Genomic DNA, 17,614 nt, shown 5'->3' on the forward strand with positions numbered 1-17,614 from the left:
CCTTACAGGGTCAGGAGAGCGAATCAGGGGGCAGGATATCCACTGGACTCAGAGATGGTCTCTTGCACACCTGTAGGCATCAGGAAAGGGAGAACTCAAGGTCTACCTCCCCTTGGCCTGTAGAATGAAAAGGAAGAAAGCACACAAGACATGGCGTGGGATAGCACAGTGGAGCTTGATGTCTACATACGGACTGCGCTGATCATTTCTCAGTTCGGACCTACCTGGGGAGGAACAAGACACAGACTCCGTGGACATGGGAAATGCTTTGCCAATCCTATTCTCAGCTGCTGTGTCCTTGATTCCCATAATAATGTTTGGGAAAACGTGGCTCTTTTGACAACTAACACGACTTTGCATCCTGTATAGTCGTACTAAGTGCTTGCTCCAAATTTGGACCCACCAGGAAAAATACACCTCTGTGGCCTATCACTTCCTTTCCAGTAAACAATGAGATCTGTAGATATAGATTTTGGAAGTCCCCGTAGCTCTGCGCCTAGGCCTTTGGGGATTGTGTCCTTTGTGAACCAGACACTCATGGTCAACGTTGGGCCCCAACCCAATGGACAGCGGACTCCGTTCGACATTGAGACTTTTGTTGGGAGAATCCCTCCCCTGGACACACACATGTTGTGTGTCTCATGTACATGTGTGTAACACTGATGGGCCAGCTGCTTGACATGGACTGCCCTTTAGATCTGTTTAGTACCAACGCGTTCAGGATGCAAACACCTGGACGAGGTCCTTCACAAGGAAGTCCCTATCAATCCTGTCCAGAGAAGATATATTGAAGAGGGTAAGCTGCAGAATAACAAGTACGCTGCCTCTCTGATTCACTTTTAACTGCTTACAGCAAAAGTCCTTGCCTGATGCAGGGACCCTAACTCGCTGTGCCTTCCATACTCGGCTGTTGGCCTTAGCCCTCAAAATAGAAACCACAGTGGTGAAGGAAGATCTGGGGAGGGTCCCTTGCCTCCAGGTCCAACAGAACCCCTTGACTCAAGGACAAGCCCATGGCCAGGTGGCCAATGTGTTCGCAGATCTAAGGCCCTCATAACCTCGGAGGAGCCTTTCCTGGCGGCAACTGGTCCAAACTTCTAATAATCAGGGATGTCCACATCCTACCCATTCTCCCTGGACTCAAGTCCCTATGGGTCTAGTGGGGGCCACGCTTCCTTATTCATGCACTGAGATATGGTTTGGACAGATAAGAAAGAGATATGGCTGTCCTGAGCAGCGAATACCTCAACTGGCTCTTCTAATCACAGCATACGTTCCCAATGAACACCTGCACATCTTCTCGGACTATCCACATATGGTCCTTAACGGATCAAAGTACTAGAGGTCCAGTCCCACAGGTAGGACAATGGCAAAGGTACTCCTGACAAAGAGGTCTCAATGGAAGACAAAACATAAGGAAGGGAGGTTAACAAAGAGGGATAGCCCTTATTGGATCCCTGCAAAATTCACCCCTGAGCAGCATGATCTGATGTGATACGTCCGTACTGTGCAGACGGGCTGGAAATGACAAGTGCACATGATCCTACGTGTAAGCATGACCATGGAGACTTCGGAATATGAAAATTTGTGCACTTACGGGGAGCCAAGGCTGCCGACACCCCACATCCATGTAAGTGCTTCCTTGGCTGGGCCTCAGCGTAATCCTATTGAGCATGATTTTTATGTCATCACCACTCTTCATGACAGATAGGGTATCATCATTGACCCAGCACAGAACCTACCACGCCCCTACCAAGCATACTTCCTCTCTGGGCCCACTTTTTGCTTACCAGGTCAGAAAGGAGCTCCAAAGGCATGAGCTACAGTAGTCTCATAGAGGTGTCTTGAGCTTCTGGAGGCTTCCGATAAAGAGTTTCCAGTTTTTGACTTCTGTCTGAATAGAGAGAAGCCAGATGTTCTGCCCACCTGAATCACAGGGTTGCAAAGTACACTGGGCTCTGATGGCTGCTTATTGACTGCATGGATCATTTCTGAATTATAAACTTTCTGGGAGTCCCAGGACATAGGATCTACTTGGTATATGCGAGCTTAGCAGGACCTTCCATTTCTGAGAATCAACTTGTGATGGTTGGCTGAAAGGGTCCCTGCTGAACACTACTACCCATTTTCATCCTACACATTCCTAGTTCTGAAGAAAATTGCAACCCACGGGAACAAGTGTTGTCTGTATCCTCGATATGGATCTAGGGGATCTTCCTCAAATGGGAGTCTATCCTGACATATCGGGACATCTCACGTCCCTACATGTGAACAATGGTACATGTAGAGGGAGCATACATCACGTCCCTGTTGTGGATGCTGTGTGGAGTCAGACTCATGGATGAAGGTTTGCACAGGGTGTCCTCAAAGGGCTAGCCCCTCATGGCAGGTGCTGGGAGAGAATATAGGGCAAAAAGGGGATCTGTTCCTCTCCAAACTTTCCTTGTTGCCTGATCTCCCTGGACCGGCCCATACTCTCTAGCACTCAGTCTCCAAGGGCATACCATGGTTCAAAAGCACCTTAGTATGGACGTCTCCTTAAGGAGAGCATACCCGGGGATGAGGCTTAGTTCAACTGGAAACCTGTTTCATCAGGAATCCATGGCCAGAGAAGAATCATAAGGGCCGGTGTAGCGCCAAGGCCACACTGGAACTCAGCAGCTGCTCTATGCACATCACCCATATAATATCATTTCCTGAAGTAGGGCTGTCACCTGCTTCCTACTCTATGTGACTCGGGCACTTTCCCTGGACCTCCATCAGGATCCACAGAGCTGAATCCAGGTGTGTTCTGTGTCCTGAGAATCAAGGGTCGGAAATGACAATCCAAGCCATACACATGCCAATGGGTATTTGGCCAAGAGTTTCGCCAATCTGTGGACACAAGGGCCTTGAGAAGTCTTGTACGGCTTCGCCGACTGCACAAGTGCACCCATTCTAATTCTCAGAATTCTCTCTAGGCACACAGAAGTCTATTCCACATTGGCCAATGGCATAGCAGGACTTCCACACATCCTGACCTCATGGCTTTGTTGAGGTAAGGAAAACTTGGGGCTTTGCTGCGGCACAGAAAGCAACCAATGGCTCTTGCAGGTGTATCCTTTCTTCCCAACGTAGAGCAGATGTTCTCGCTTTGTTAATCACAATAGTACCTCATGTGGCCCAAAATCACAGTGGTCTACTCACCTGTGCAGGACAAAAAGGTGTGTTCCTCCTGGGGACAAGGGTACCTAGTCCGAAAGAGCAAAGGTCAGGAAGGGAGCTGCCCAAAGAACCACAGCCCATATAGTATCCCTGAGTGAGGTGAACTTTGGCAGCCAGATCTGATTTGGTGTATGCGTACTTCACTGGGAGGGCAAACATTGGACAATTTCTCCTCATATGCCATGAGAAATGGCTTGTGGACATCAGCTACTAAATTCCTGGCCCTCGCAAAAGCACTTCAGACCACACTCCCATTTCTGGTAGGAGGATTTTTGCCCGGGCCTCAGCGTAATCCTATTGAGCATGATTTTTATGTCATCATCGCTCTTCATGACAGGAAGATTGTCATCATTGACCCAGGACAAGACCCAGCCCTCCCCAAGCATGCTTTGTTCACAGGTCCCTGTGTAGCCTTACAGGGTCAGGAGAGCGAATCAGGGGGCAGGATATCCACTGGACTCAGAGATGGTCTCTTGCACACCTGTAGGCATCAGGAAAGGGAGAACTCAAGGTCTACCTCCCCTTGGCCTGTAGAATGAAAAGGAAGAAAGCACACAAGACATGGCGTGGGATAGCACAGTGGAGCTTGATGTCTACCTACGGACTGCGCTGATCATTTCTCAGTTCGGACCTACCTGGGGAGGAACAAGACACAGACTCCGTGGACATGGGAAATGCTTTGCCAATCCTATTCTCAGCTGCTGTGTCCTTGATTCCCATAATAATGTTTGGGAAAAGGTGGCTCTTTTGACAACTAACACGACTTTGCATCCTGTATAATCGTACTAAGTCCTTGCTCCAAATTTGGACCCACCAGGAAAAATACACCTCTGTGGCCTATCACTTCCTTTCCAGTAAACAATGAGATCTGTAGATATAGATTTTGGAAGTCCCCGTAGCTCTGCGCCTAGGCCTTTGGGGATTGTGTCCTTTGTGAACCAGACACTCATGGTCAACGTTGGGCCCCAACCCAATGGACAGCGGACTCCGTTCGACATTGAGACTTTTGTTGGGAGAATCCCTCCCCTGGACACACACATGTTGTGTGTCTCATGTACATGTGTGTAACACTGATGGGACAGCTGCTTGACATGGACTGCCCTTTAGATCTATTTGGTACCAACGCGTTCAGGATGCAAACACCTGGACGGGGTCCTTCACAAGGAAGTCCCTATCAATCCTGTCCAGAGAAGATATATTGAAGAGGGCAAGCAGCAGAATAACATGTACGACGCCTGTCTGATTCACTTTTAACTGTTTACAGTACAAGTACTTCCCTGATGCAGGGTCCCTAACTCGGTGTGCCTTCCATACTCAGCTATTGGCCTTAGCCCTCAAAATACAAACACAGTGATGAAGGAAGATCTGGGGAGGGTCCCTTGCCTCCAGGTCCAACAGAACCCCTTGAATCAAGGACATGCCCATAGCCAGGTGGACAATGTCTTAGCAGATCTAAGGCCATCATAACCTCGGAGGAGCCTTTTCTGGCGGCAACTGGTCCAACCTTCTAATAATCAGGGATGTCCACATCCTCGCCATTCTCCCTGGACACAAGTCCCTATGGGTCTAGTGGGGGCCACGCTTCCTTATTCATGCACTGAGATATGGTTTGGGCAGATAAGAAAGAGATATGGCTATCCTGAGCAGCGAATACCTCAACTGGCTCTTCTAATCATAGCATACCTTCCCAATGAACACCTGCGCATCTTCTCGGACTATCCACAAATGGTCCTTAACGGATCAAAGTCCTAGAGGTCCAGTGCCACAGGTAGGACAATGGCAAAGGTACTCCTGGCAAAAAGGTCTCAATGGAAGACAAAACATAAGGAAGGGAGGTTAAGAAAGAGGGATAGCCCTTATTGTATCCCTGCAAGAGTTCAACCCTGAGCAGCATGATCTGATGTGATACGTCCGTACTGTGCAGAGATGGGCTGGAAATGACAAGTGCCCATGATCCTACGCGTAATCATGACCATGGAGACTTCGGAATATGAAAATTTTTGCTCGTACGGGGCGCCAAGTCTGCCGACACCCCACATCCATTAAAGTGCATCCTTGGCTGGGCCTCAACGTAATCCTATTGAGCATTATTTTTATGTCATCACCACTCTTCATGACAGAAAGGGTATCATCATTGACCCAGCACAGAACCTATCACGCCTGTACCAAGCATACCTCCTCTCTGGGCCCACTTTTTGCTTACCAGGTGAGACAGCAGATCCAAAGGTATGAGCTACAGTAGTCTCAGAGTGGTGTCTTGAGCTTCTGGAGGCTTCCGACAAAGAGTTTCCAGTTTTTGACCTCTCTCTGTATTGAGGGAAGCCAGATGTCCTGCCCACCTGATTCACAGGGTTGCAAAGTACACTGGGCTCTGATGGCTGCTTATTGACTGCATGGATCATTTCTGAATTATAAACTTTCTGGGAGGCCCAGGATATAGGATCTACTTTGTATGTGCGAGCTTAGCAGGACCTTCCATTTCTGAGAATCAACTTGTGATGGTTGGCTGAAAGGGTCCCTGCTGAACACTACTACCCATTTTCATCCTACACATTCCTAGTTCTGAAGACCATTGCAACCCACGAGAACAAGTGTTGTCTGTATTCTCGATATGGTTCTAGGGGATCTTCCTCAAATGGGAGTCTATCCAGATATATCGGGACATCTCACGTCCCTACATGTGAACAATGGAATATGTAGAGGGAGCATACATCACGTCCCTGTTGTGGATGCTGTGTGGAGTCAGACTCATGGATGAAGTTTTTCACAGGGTGTCCTCAAAGGACTAGCCCCTCATGGCAGGTGCTGGGAGAGAATATAGGGCAAAAGGGGGATCTGTTCCTCTCCAAACTTTCCTTGTTGTCTGATCTCCCTGGACCGGCCCATACTCTCTAGCACTCAGTCTCCAGGAGCATACCATGGTTCGAAAGCACCTTAGTATGGACGTCTCCTTAAAGAGAGCATACCCGGGAACGAGGCTTAGTTCAACTGGAAACCTGTTTCATCAGGAATCCACGGCCAGAGAAGAATCATCAGGCCGGTGTAGCGCCAAGGCCACACTGGAACTCAGCAGCTGCCCTATGCACATCACCCATATAATATCATTTCCTGAAGTAGGGCTGTCACCTGCTTCCTACTCTATGTGACCACGGCTCTTTCCCTGGACCTCCATCAGGATCCACAGAGCTGAATCCACATGTGTTCTGTGTCCTGATAATCAAGGGTCGGCAATGACAATCCAAGCCAGACACATGCCAATGGGTATTTGGCCAAGAGGTTCGCAACTCTGTGGACACAAGGGCCTTGAGAAGTCGTTTAAGGCTTCGCCGACTGCACATGTGCACCCATTCTAATTCTCAGAATTCTCTCTAGGGACACAGAAGTCTATGCCACATTGGCCAAAGGCATAGCAGGACTTCCACACATCCTGACCTCATGGCTTTGTTGAGGTAAGGAAAACTTGGGGCTTTCCTGCGGCACAGAAAGCAACCAATGGCTCTTACAGGTGTATCCTTTCTTCCCAACGTAGAGCAGATGTTCTCGCTTTGTTAATCACAATAGTACCTCATGTGGCCCAAAATCACAGTAGTGTACTCACCTGTGCAGGACAAAAAGGTGTGTTCCTCCTGGGGACATGGGTACCTGAGACTGAAAGAGCAAAGGTCAGGAAGGGAGCTGCCCAAAGGACCACAGCCCATATAGTATCCCTGAGTGAGGTGATCTTTGGCAGCCAGATCTGATTTGGTGTATGCGTACCTCACTGGGAGGGCAAACATTGGACAATTTCTCCTCATATGCCATGAGAAATGGCTTGTGGACGTCAGCTCCTAAATTCCTGGCCCTCGCCAAAGCACTTCAGACCACACTCCCATTTCTGGTAGGAGGATTTTTGCCCGGGCCTCAGCGTAATCCTATTGAGCATGATTTTTATGTCATCATCGCTCTTCATGACAGGAAGATTGTCATCATTGACCCAGGACAAGACCCAGCCCTCCCCAAGCATGCTTTGTTCACAGGTCCCTGTGTAGCCTTACAGGGTCAGGAGAGCGAATCAGGGGGCAGGATATCCACTGGACTCAGAGATGGTCTCTTGCACACCTGTAGGCATCAGGAAAGGGAGAACTCAAGGTCTACCTCCCCTTGGCCTGTAGAATGAAAAGGAAGAAAGCACACAAGACATGGCGTGGGATAGCACAGTGGAGCTTGATGTCTACCTATGGACTGCGCTGATCATTTCTCAGTTCGGACCTACCTGGGGAGGAACAAGACATAGACTCCGTGGACGTGGGAAATGCTTTGCCAATCCTATTCTCAGCTACTGTGTCCTTGATTCCCCTGATCATGTTTGGGAAAAGGTGGCTCTCTTGACAACGAACACGACTTTGCATCCTGTATAATCGTACTAATTGCTTGCTCCAAATTTGGACCCACCAGGAATAACACACCTCTGTGGCCTATCACTTGCTCTCCAGTAAACAATGAGATCTGTAGATATATATTTTGGAAGTCCCCGTAGCTCTGCGCCTAGGCCTTTGGGGATTGTGTCCTTTGTGAACCAGACACTCATGGCCAATGTTGGGCCACAACCCAATGGACAGAGGACTCTGTTAGACATTGAGACTTTTCTTGGGGGAATCCCTCCCCTGGACACACACATGCTGTGTGTCTCATCTACATGTGCGTAACATTGATGGGACAGCTGCTTGATATGGACTGCCCTTTAGATCTATTTGGTACCAAGGCATTCAGGATGCAAACACCTGGAGGGGTTCCTTCACAAGGAAGTCCCTATCAATCCTGTCCAGAGAGGATATATTGAAGAGAGCAAGCAGCAGTATAACAAGTACGCCGCCTCTCTGATTCACTTTTAACTGCTTACAGCACAAGTCCATCCCTGATGCAGGGACCCTAACTCGGTGTGCCTTCCATAATCGGCTGTTGGCCTTAGCCCTCAAAATAGAAACCAGAGTGGTGAAGGAAGATCTGGGGAGGGTCCCTTGCCTCCAGGTCCAACAGAACACCTTGACTCAAGGACATGCCCATAGCCAGGTGGCCAATGTGTTCGCAGATCTAAGGCCCTCATAACCTCGGAGGAGCCTTTTCTGCCGGCAACTGGTCCAACCTTCTAATAATCAGGGATGACCACATCCTCCCTGGAGTCAAGTCCCTATGGTTCTAGTGGGGGCCACCCTTTCTTACTCATGCAACGAGATATGGTTTGGGCAGATAAGAAAGAGATATGGCTGTCCTGAGCAAGAAATACCTCAACTGGCTCTTCTAATCACAGCATACCTTCCCAATGAACACCTGCGCATCTTCTCGGACTATCCACACATGGTCCTTAACGGATCAAAGTACTAGAGGTCCAGTCCCACAGGTAGGACAATGGCAAAGGTATTCCTGACAAAGAGGTCTCAATGGAAGACAAAACATAAGGAAGGGAGGTTAACAAAGAGGGTAGCCTGTATTGGAACCCTGCAAGAGGTCACCCCTGAGCAGCAAGATCTGATGTGATACTTCCGTACTGTGCAGAGACGGGCTGGAAATGACAAGTGCCCATGATCCTACGCTTAAGCATGACCATGGAGACTTCGGAATATGAAAATTTTTGCACGTACAGGGCGCCAAGTGTGCCGACACCCCACGTCTATAAAAGTGCATCCTTGGCTGGGCCTCAGCGTAATCCTATTGAGCATGATTTTTATGTCATCACCACTCTTCATGACAGAAAGGGTATCATCATTGACCCAGCACAGAACCTATCACGCCACTACCAAGCATACTTCCTCTCTGGGCCCACTTTTTGCTTACCAGGTGAGACAGGAGCTCCAAAGGCATGAGCTACAGTAGTCTCAGGGCGGTGTCTTGAGCTTCTGGAGGCTTCCGACAAAGAGTTTCCAGTTTTTGACCTCTCTCTGTATTGAGGGAAGCCAGATGTCCTGCCCACCTGATTCACAGGGTTGCAAAGGACACTGGGCTCTGAAGGCTGCTTATTGACTGCATGGATCATTTCTGAATTATAAACTTTCTGGGGGGCCCAGGACATAGGTTCTACTTGGTATGTGCGAGATTAGCAGGACCTTCCATTTCTGAGAATCAACTTGTGATGGTTGGCTGAAAGGGTCCCTGCTGAACACTACTACCCATTTTCATCCTACACATTCCTAGTTCTGAAGAAAATTGCAACCCACGGGAACAAGTGTTGTCTGTATCCTCGATATGGTTCTAGGGGATCTTCCTCCAATGGGAGTCTATCCGGACATATCGGGACATCTGACATCCCTACATGTGAACAATGGAATATGTAGAGGGAGCATATATCACGTCCCTGTTGTGGATGCTGTGTGGAGTCAGACTCATGTGTGAAGGTTTGTACAGGGTGTCCTCAAAGTACTAGCCCCGCATGGCTGATGCTGGAAGAGAATATAGGGCAAAAAGGGGATCTGTTCCTCTCCAAACTTTCCTTGTTGCCTGATCTCCCTGGACCGGCCCATACTCTCTAGCACCCAGTCTCCAAGGGCATACTATGGTTCGAAAGCACCTTAGCATGGACGTCTCTCTAAGGAGAGCATACCCGGGGACGAGGCTTAGTTCAACTGGAAACCTGTTTCATCAGGAATCCATGGCCAGAGAAGAATCATAAGGGCCGGTGTAGCGCCAAGGCCACACTGGAACTCAGCAACTGTCCTATGCACATCACCTATATAATATCATTTCCTGAAGTAGGGCCGTCACCTGTTTCCTAGTCTATGTGACTCGGGCTCTTTCCATGGATCTCCATCAGGATCCACAGAGCTGAATCCACATGTGTTCTGGGTCCTGAGAATCAAGGTTCGGAAATGACAATCCAAGCCAGACACATGCCAATGGGTATTTGGGCCAGAGGTTCGCCACTCTGTGGACACAAGGGCCATAAGAAGTCTTGTACGGCTTCGCCGACTGCACCTGTGCACCCATTCTAATTCTCAGAATATTCTCTAGGGACACAGAAGTCTATTCCACATTGGCCAAAGGCATAGCAGGACTTCCACACATCCTGACCTCATGGCTTTGTTGAGGTAAGCAAAACTTGGGGCTTTCCTGCGGCACAGAAAGCAACCAATGGCTCTTGCAGGTGTATCCTTTCTTCCCAACGTAGAGCAGATGTTCTCCCTTTGTTAATCACAATAGTACCTCATGTGGCCCAAAATCACAGTGGTCTAATCACCTGTGCAGGACAAAAAGGTGTGTTCCTCCTGGGGACAAGGGTACCTGAATCTGAAAGAGCAAAGGTCAGGAAGGGAGCTGCCCAAAGAAACACAGCCCATATAGTATCCATGAGTGAAGTGATCTTTGGCAGCCAGATCTGATTTGGTGTATGCGTACTTCACTGGGAGGGCAAACATTGGACAATTTCTCCTCATATGCCATGAGAAATGGCTTGTGGACGTCAGCTCCTAAATTCCTGGCCCTCGCCAAAGCACTTCAGACCACACTCCCATTTCTGGTAGGAGGATTTTTGCCCGGGCCTCAGCGTAATCCTATTGAGCATGATTTTTATGTCATCATCGCTCTTCATGACAGGAAGATTGTCATCATTGACCCAGGACAAGACCCAGCCCTCCCCAAGCATGCTTTGTTCACAGGTCCCTGTGTAGCCTTACAGGGTCAGGAGAGCGAATCAGGGGGCAGGATATCCACTGGACTCAGAGATGGTCTCTTGCACACCTGTAGGCATCAGGAAAGGGAGAACTCAAGGTCTACCTCCCCTTGGCCTGTAGAATGAAAAGGAAGAAAGCACACAAGACATGGCGTGGGATAGCACAGTGGAGCTTGATGTCTACCTACGGACTGCGCTGATCATTTCTCAGTTCGGACCTACCTGGGGAGGAACAAGACACAGACTCCGTGGACATGGGAAATGCTTTGCCAATCCTATTCTCAGCTGCTGTGTCCTTGATTCCCATAATAATGTTTGGGAAAAGGTGGCTCTTTTGACAACTAACACGACTTTGCATCCTGTATAATCGTACTAAGTCCTTGCTACAAATTTGGACCCACCAGGAAAAATACACCTCTGTGGCCTATCACTTCCTTTCCAGTAAACAATGAGATCTGTAGATATAGATTTTGGAAGTCCCCGTAGTTCTGCGCCTAGGCCTTTGGGGATTGTGTCCTTTGTGAACCAGACACTCATGGTCAACGTTGGGCCCCAACCCAATGGACAGCGGACTCCGTTCGACATTGAGACTTTTGTTGGGAGAATCCCTCCCCTGGACACACACATGTTGTGTGTCTCATGTACATGTGTGTAACACTGATGGGACAGCTGCTTGACATGGACTGCCCTTTAGATCTATTTGGTACCAACGCGTTCAGGATGCAAACACCTGGACGGGGTCCTTCACAAAGAAGTCCCTATCAATCCTGTCCAGAGAAGATATATTGAAGAGGGTAAGCAGCAGAATAACAAGTACGCTGCCTCTCTGATTCACTTTTAACGGCTTACAGCAAAAGTCCTTGCCTGATGCAGGGACCCTAACTCGCTGTGCCTTCCATACTCGGCTGTTGGCCTTAGCCCTCAAAATAGAAACCAGAGTGGTGAAGGAAGATCTGGGGAGGGTCCCTTGCCTCCAGGTCCAACAGAACCCCTTGACTCAAGGACAAGCCCATGGCCAGGTGGCCAATGTGTTCGCAGATCTAAGGCCCTCATAACCTCGGAGGAGCCTTTCTTGGCGGCATCTGCTCCAAATTTCTAATAATCAGGGATGTCCACATCCTACCCATTCTCCCTGGACTCAAGTCCCTATGGGTCTAGTGGGGGCCACGCTTCCTTATTCATGCACTGAGATATGGTTTGGACAGATAAGAAAGAGATATGGCTGTCCTGAGCAGCGAATACCTCAACTGGCTCTTCTAATCACAGCATACGTTCCCAATGAACACCTGCGCATCTTCTCGGACTATCCACACATGGTCCTTAACGGATCAAAGTACTAGAGGTCCAGTCCCACAGGTAGGACAATGGCAAAGGTACTCCTGACAAAGAGGTCTCAATGGAAGACAAAACATAAGGAAGGGAGGTTAACAAAGAGGGATAGCCCTTATTGGATCCCTGCAAGAGTTCACCCCTGAGCAGCATTATCTGATGTGATACGTCCGTACTGTGCAGACGGGCTGGAAATGACAAGTGCACATGATCCTACGTGTAAGCATGACCATGGAGACTTCTGAATATGAAAATTTGTGCACATACGGGGAGCCAAGGCTGCCGACACCCCACATCCATGTAAGGGCTTCCTTGGCTGGGCCTCGGCGTAATCCTATTGAGCATGATTTTTATGTCATCACCACTCTTCATGACAGATAGGGTATCATCATTGACCCAGCACAGAACCTACCACGCCCCTACCAAGCATACTTCCTCTCTGGGCCCACTTTTTGCTTACCAGGTCAGACAGCAGCTCCAAAGGCATGAGCTACAGTAGTCTCAGAGAGGTGCCTTCTTGAGCTTCTGGAGGCTTCCGATAAAGAGTTTCCAGGTTTTGACTTCTGTCTGAATAGAGAGAAGCCAGATGTTCTGCCCACCTGAATCACAGGGTTGCAAAGTACACTGGGCTCTGATGGCTGCTTATTGACTGCATGGATCATTTCTGAATTATAAACTTTCTGGGAGTCCCAGGACATAGGATCTACTTGGTATGTGCGAGCTTAGCAGGACCTTCCATTTCTGAGAATCAACTTGTGATGGTTGACTGAAAGGGTCCCTGCTGAACACTACTAACCATTTTCATCCTACACATTCCTAGTTCTGAAGAAAATTGCAACCCACGGGAACAAGTGTTGTCTGTATCCGCGATATGGTTCTAGGGGATCTTCCTCAAATGGGAGTCTATCCGGACATATCGGGACATCTCACGTCCCTACATGTGAACAATGGAACATGTAGAGGGAGCATACATCACGTCCCTGTTGTGGATGCTGTGTGGAGTCAGACTCATGGATGAAGGTTTGCACAGGGTGTCCTCAAAGGGCTAGCCCCTCATGGCAGGTGCTTGGAGAGAATATAGGGCAAAAAGGGGATCTGTTCCTCTCCAAACTTTCCTTGTTGTCTGATCTCCCTGGACCAGCCCATACTCTCTAGCACTCAGTCTCCAAGGGCATACCATGGTTCAAAAACACCTTATTATGGACGTCTCCTTAAGGAGAGCATACCCGGGGATGAGGCTTAGTTCAACTGGAAACCTGTTTCATCAGGAATCCATGGCCAGAGAAGAATCATAAGAGCCGGTGTAACGCCAAGGCCACACTGGATCTCAGCAGCTGCCCTATGCACATCACCCATATAATATCATTTCCTGAAGTAGGGCTGTCACCTGCTTCCTACTCTATGTGACTCGGGCTCTTTCCCTGGACCTCCATCAGGATCCACAGAGCTGAATCCAGGTGTGTTCTGTGTCCTGAGAATCAAGGGTCGGAAATGACAATCCAAGCCAGACACATGCCAATGGGTATTTGGCCAAGAGGTTCGCAACTCTGTGGACACAAGGGCCTTGAGAAGTCGTTTAAGGCTTCGCCGACTGCACATGTGCACCCATTCTAATTCTCAGAATTCTCTCTAGGGACACAGAAGTCTATGCCACATTGGCCAAAGGCATAGCAGGACTTCCACACATCCTGACCTCATGGCTTTGTTGAGGTAAGGAAAACTTGGGGCTTTCCTGCGGCACAGAAAGCAACCAATGGCTCTTACAGGTGTATCCTTTCTTCCCAACGTAGAGCAGATGTTCTCGCTTTGTTAATCACAATAGTACCTCATGTGGCCCAAAATCACAGTAGTGTACTCACCTGTGCAGGACAAAAAGGTGTGTTCCTCCTGGGGACATGGGTACCTGAGACTGAAAGAGCAAAGGTCAGGAAGGGAGCTGCCCAAAGGACCACAGCCCATATAGTATCCCTGAGTGAGGTGATCTTTGGCAGCCAGATCTGATTTGGTGTATGCGTACCTCACTGGGAGGGCAAACATTGGACAATTTCTCCTCATATGCCATGAGAAATGGCTTGTGGACGTCAGCTCCTAAATTCCTGGCCCTCGCCAAAGCACTTCAGACCACACTCCCATTTCTGGTAGGAGGATTTTTGCCCGGGCCTCAGCGTAATCCTATTGAGCATGATTTTTATGTCATCATCGCTCTTCATGACAGGAAGATTGTCATCATTGACCCAGGACAAGACCCAGCCCTCCCCAAGCATGCTTTGTTCACAGGTCCCTGTGTAGCCTTACAGGGTCAGGAGAGCGAATCAGGGGGCAGGATATCCACTGGACTCAGAGATGGTCTCTTGCACACCTGTAGGCATCAGGAAAGGGAGAACTCAAGGTCTACCTCCCCTTGGCCTGTAGAATGAAAAGGAAGAAAGCACACAAGACATGGCGTGGGATAGCACAGTGGAGCTTGATGTCTACCTATGGACTGCGCTGATCATTTCTCAGTTCGGACCTACCTGGGGAGGAACAAGACACAGACTCCGTGGACGTGGGAAATGCTTTGCCAATCCTATTCTCAGCTACTGTGTCCTTGATTCCCCTGATCATGTTTGGGAAAAGGTGGCTCTCTTGACAACGAACACGACTTTGCATCCTGTATAATCGTACTAATTGCTTGCTCCAAATTTGGACCCACCAGGAATAACACACCTCTGTGGCCTATCACTTGCTCTCCAGTAAACAATGAGATCTGTAGATATATATTTTGGAAGTCCCCGTAGCTCTACGCCTAGGCCTTTGGGGATTGTGTCCTTTGTGAACCAGACACTCATGGCCAATGTTGGGCCACAACCCAATGGACAGAGGACTCTGTTAGACATTGAGACTTTTCTTGGGGGAATCCCTCTCCTGGACACACACATGCTGTGTGTCTCATCTACATGTGCGTAACATTGATGGGACAGCTGCTTGATATGGACTGCCCTTTAGATCTATTTGGTACCAAGGCATTCAGGATGCAAACACCTGGAGGGGTTCCTTCACAAGGAAGTCCCTATCAATCCTGTCCAGAGAGGATATATTGAAGAGAGCAAGCAGCAGTATAACAAGTACGCCGCCTCTCTGATTCACTTTTAACTGCTTACAGCACAAGTCCATCCCTGATGCAGGGACCCTAACTCGGTGTGCCTTCCATAATCGGTTGTTGGCCTTAGCCCTCAAAATAGAAACCAGAGTGGTGAAGGAAGATCTGGGGAGGGTCCCTTGCCTCCAGGTCCAACAGAACCCCTTGACTCAAGGACATGCCCATAGCCAGGTGGCCAATGTGTTCGCAGATCTAAGGCCCTCATAACCTCGGAGGAGCCTTTTCTGCCGGCAACTGGTCCAACCTTCTAATAATCAGGGATGACCACATCCTCCCTGGAGTCAAGTCCCTATGGTTCTAGTGGGGGCCACCCTTTCTTACTCATGCAACGAGATATGGTTTGGGCAGATAAGAAAGAGATATGGCTGTCCTGAGCAAGAAATACCTCAACTGGCTCTTCTAATCACAGCATACCTTCCCAATGAACACCTGCGCATCTTCTCGGACTATCCACACATGGTACTTAACGGATCAAAGTACTAGAGGTCCAGTCCCACAGGTAGGACAATGGCAAAGGTATTCCTGACAAAGAGGTCTCAATGGAAGACAAAACATAAGGAAGGGAGGTTAACAAAGAGGGTAGCCTGTATTGGAACCCTGCAAGAGGTCACCCCTGAGCAGCAAGATCTGATGTGATACTTCCGTACTGTGCAGAGACGGGCTGGAAATGACAAGTGCCCATGATCCTACGCTTAAGCATGACCATGGAGACTTCGGAATATGAAAATTTTTGCACGTACAGGGCGCCAAGTGTGCCGACACCCCACGTCTATAAAAGTGCATCCTTGGCTGGGCCTCAGCGTAATCCTATTGAGCATGATTTTTATGTCATCACCACTCTTCATGACAGAAAGGGTATCATCATTGACCCAGCACAGAACCTATCACGCCACTACCAAGCATACTTCCTCTCTGGGCCCACTTTTTGCTTACCAGGTGAGACAGGAGCTCCAAAGGCATGAGCTACAGTAGTCTCAGGGCGGTGTCTTGAGCTTCTGGAGGCTTCCGACAAAGAGTTTCCAGTTTTTGACCTCTCTCTGTATTGAGGGAAGCCAGATGTCCTGCCCACCTGATTCACAGGGTTGCAAAGGACACTGGGCTCTGAAGGCTGCTTATTGACTGCATGGATCATTTCTGAATTATAAACTTTCTGGGGGGCCCAGGACATAGGTTCTACTTGGTATGTGCGAGATTAGCAGGACCTTCCATTTCTGAGAATCAACGTGTGATGGTTGGCTGAAAGGGTCCCTGCTGAACACTACTACCCATTTTCATCCTACACATTCCTAGTTCTGAAGAAAATTGCAACCCACGGGAACAAGTGTTGTCTGTATCCTCGATATGGTTCTAGGGGATCTTCCTCTAATGGGAGTCTATCCGGACATATCGGGACATCTGACATCCCTACATGTGAACAATGGAATATGTAGAGGGAGCATATATCACGTCCCTGTTGTGGATGCTGTGTGGAGTCAGACTCATGTGTGAAGGTTTGTACAGGGTGTCCTCAAAGTACTAGCCCCGCATGGCTGATGCTGGAAGAGAATATAGGGCAAAAAGGGGATCTGTTCCTCTCCAAACTTTCCTTGTTGCCTGATCTCCCTGGACCGGCCCATACTCTCTAGCACCCAGTCTCCAAGGGCATACTATGGTTCGAAAGCACCTTAGCATGGACGTCTCTCTAAGGAGAGCATACCCGGGGACGAGGCTTAGTTCAACTGGAAACCTGTTTCATCAGGAATCCATGGCCAGAGAAGAATCATAAGGGCCGGTGTAGCGCCAAGGCCACACTGGAAGTCAGCAACTGTCCTATGCACATCACCTATATAATATCATTTCCTGAAGTAGGGCCGTCACCTGTTTCCTAGTCTATGTGACTCGGGCTCTTTCCATGGATCTCCATCAGGATCCACAGAGCTGAATCCACATGTGTTCTGGGTCCTGAGAATCAAGGTTCGGAAATGACAATCCAAGCCAGACACATGCCAATGGGTATTTGGGCCAGAGGTTCGCCACTCTGTGGACACAAGGGCCATGAGAAGTCTTGTACGGCTTCGCCGACTGCACCTGTGCACCCATTCTAATTCTCAGAATATTCTCTAGGGACACAGAAGTCTATTCCACATTGGCCAAAGGCATAGCAGGACTTCCACACATCCTGACCTCATGGCTTTGTTGAGGTAAGCAAAACTTGGGGCTTTCCTGCGGCACAGAAAGCAACCAATGGCTCTTGCAGGTGTATCCTTTCTTCCCAACGTAGAGCAGATGTTCTCCCTTTGTTAATCACAATAGTACCTCATGTG

General features: G+C 48.9%; 9 non-coding genes across 9 annotated transcripts; all 9 read right to left on the reverse strand.

Moving 5' to 3' along the window:
• Nucleotides 1-1,648: 1,648 nt before the first annotated feature.
• Nucleotides 1,649-1,728, reverse strand: LOC123459803. Its single transcript, XR_006636541.1, has one exon. It is a non-coding gene; the product is annotated as a small nucleolar RNA SNORD115 (small nucleolar RNA).
• A 1,754-nt stretch (nt 1,729-3,482) lies between these two features.
• Nucleotides 3,483-3,562, reverse strand: LOC123459785. The gene has a single exon (XR_006636523.1). It is a non-coding gene; the product is annotated as a small nucleolar RNA SNORD115 (small nucleolar RNA).
• A 1,703-nt stretch (nt 3,563-5,265) lies between these two features.
• LOC123459815 lies at nt 5,266-5,345 on the reverse strand. The gene has a single exon (XR_006636553.1). It is a non-coding gene; the product is annotated as a small nucleolar RNA SNORD115 (small nucleolar RNA).
• Nucleotides 5,346-7,099: 1,754 nt separating this feature from the next.
• LOC123459786 lies at nt 7,100-7,179 on the reverse strand. The gene has a single exon (XR_006636524.1). It is a non-coding gene; the product is annotated as a small nucleolar RNA SNORD115 (small nucleolar RNA).
• A 1,694-nt stretch (nt 7,180-8,873) lies between these two features.
• LOC123459793 lies at nt 8,874-8,953 on the reverse strand. Its single transcript, XR_006636531.1, has one exon. It is a non-coding gene; the product is annotated as a small nucleolar RNA SNORD115 (small nucleolar RNA).
• Nucleotides 8,954-10,708: 1,755 nt separating this feature from the next.
• Nucleotides 10,709-10,788, reverse strand: LOC123459787. The gene has a single exon (XR_006636525.1). It is a non-coding gene; the product is annotated as a small nucleolar RNA SNORD115 (small nucleolar RNA).
• A 1,702-nt stretch (nt 10,789-12,490) lies between these two features.
• LOC123459823 lies at nt 12,491-12,570 on the reverse strand. The gene has a single exon (XR_006636560.1). It is a non-coding gene; the product is annotated as a small nucleolar RNA SNORD115 (small nucleolar RNA).
• Nucleotides 12,571-14,328: 1,758 nt separating this feature from the next.
• Nucleotides 14,329-14,408, reverse strand: LOC123459788. Its single transcript, XR_006636526.1, has one exon. It is a non-coding gene; the product is annotated as a small nucleolar RNA SNORD115 (small nucleolar RNA).
• Nucleotides 14,409-16,102: 1,694 nt separating this feature from the next.
• Nucleotides 16,103-16,182, reverse strand: LOC123459794. The gene has a single exon (XR_006636532.1). It is a non-coding gene; the product is annotated as a small nucleolar RNA SNORD115 (small nucleolar RNA).
• Nucleotides 16,183-17,614: the final 1,432 nt, after the last annotated feature.

The sequence above is a fragment of the Jaculus jaculus genome, chromosome 3 (assembly GCF_020740685.1).
Source record: "Jaculus jaculus isolate mJacJac1 chromosome 3, mJacJac1.mat.Y.cur, whole genome shotgun sequence".
Lineage (NCBI taxonomy): Eukaryota > Metazoa > Chordata > Mammalia > Rodentia > Dipodidae > Jaculus > Jaculus jaculus.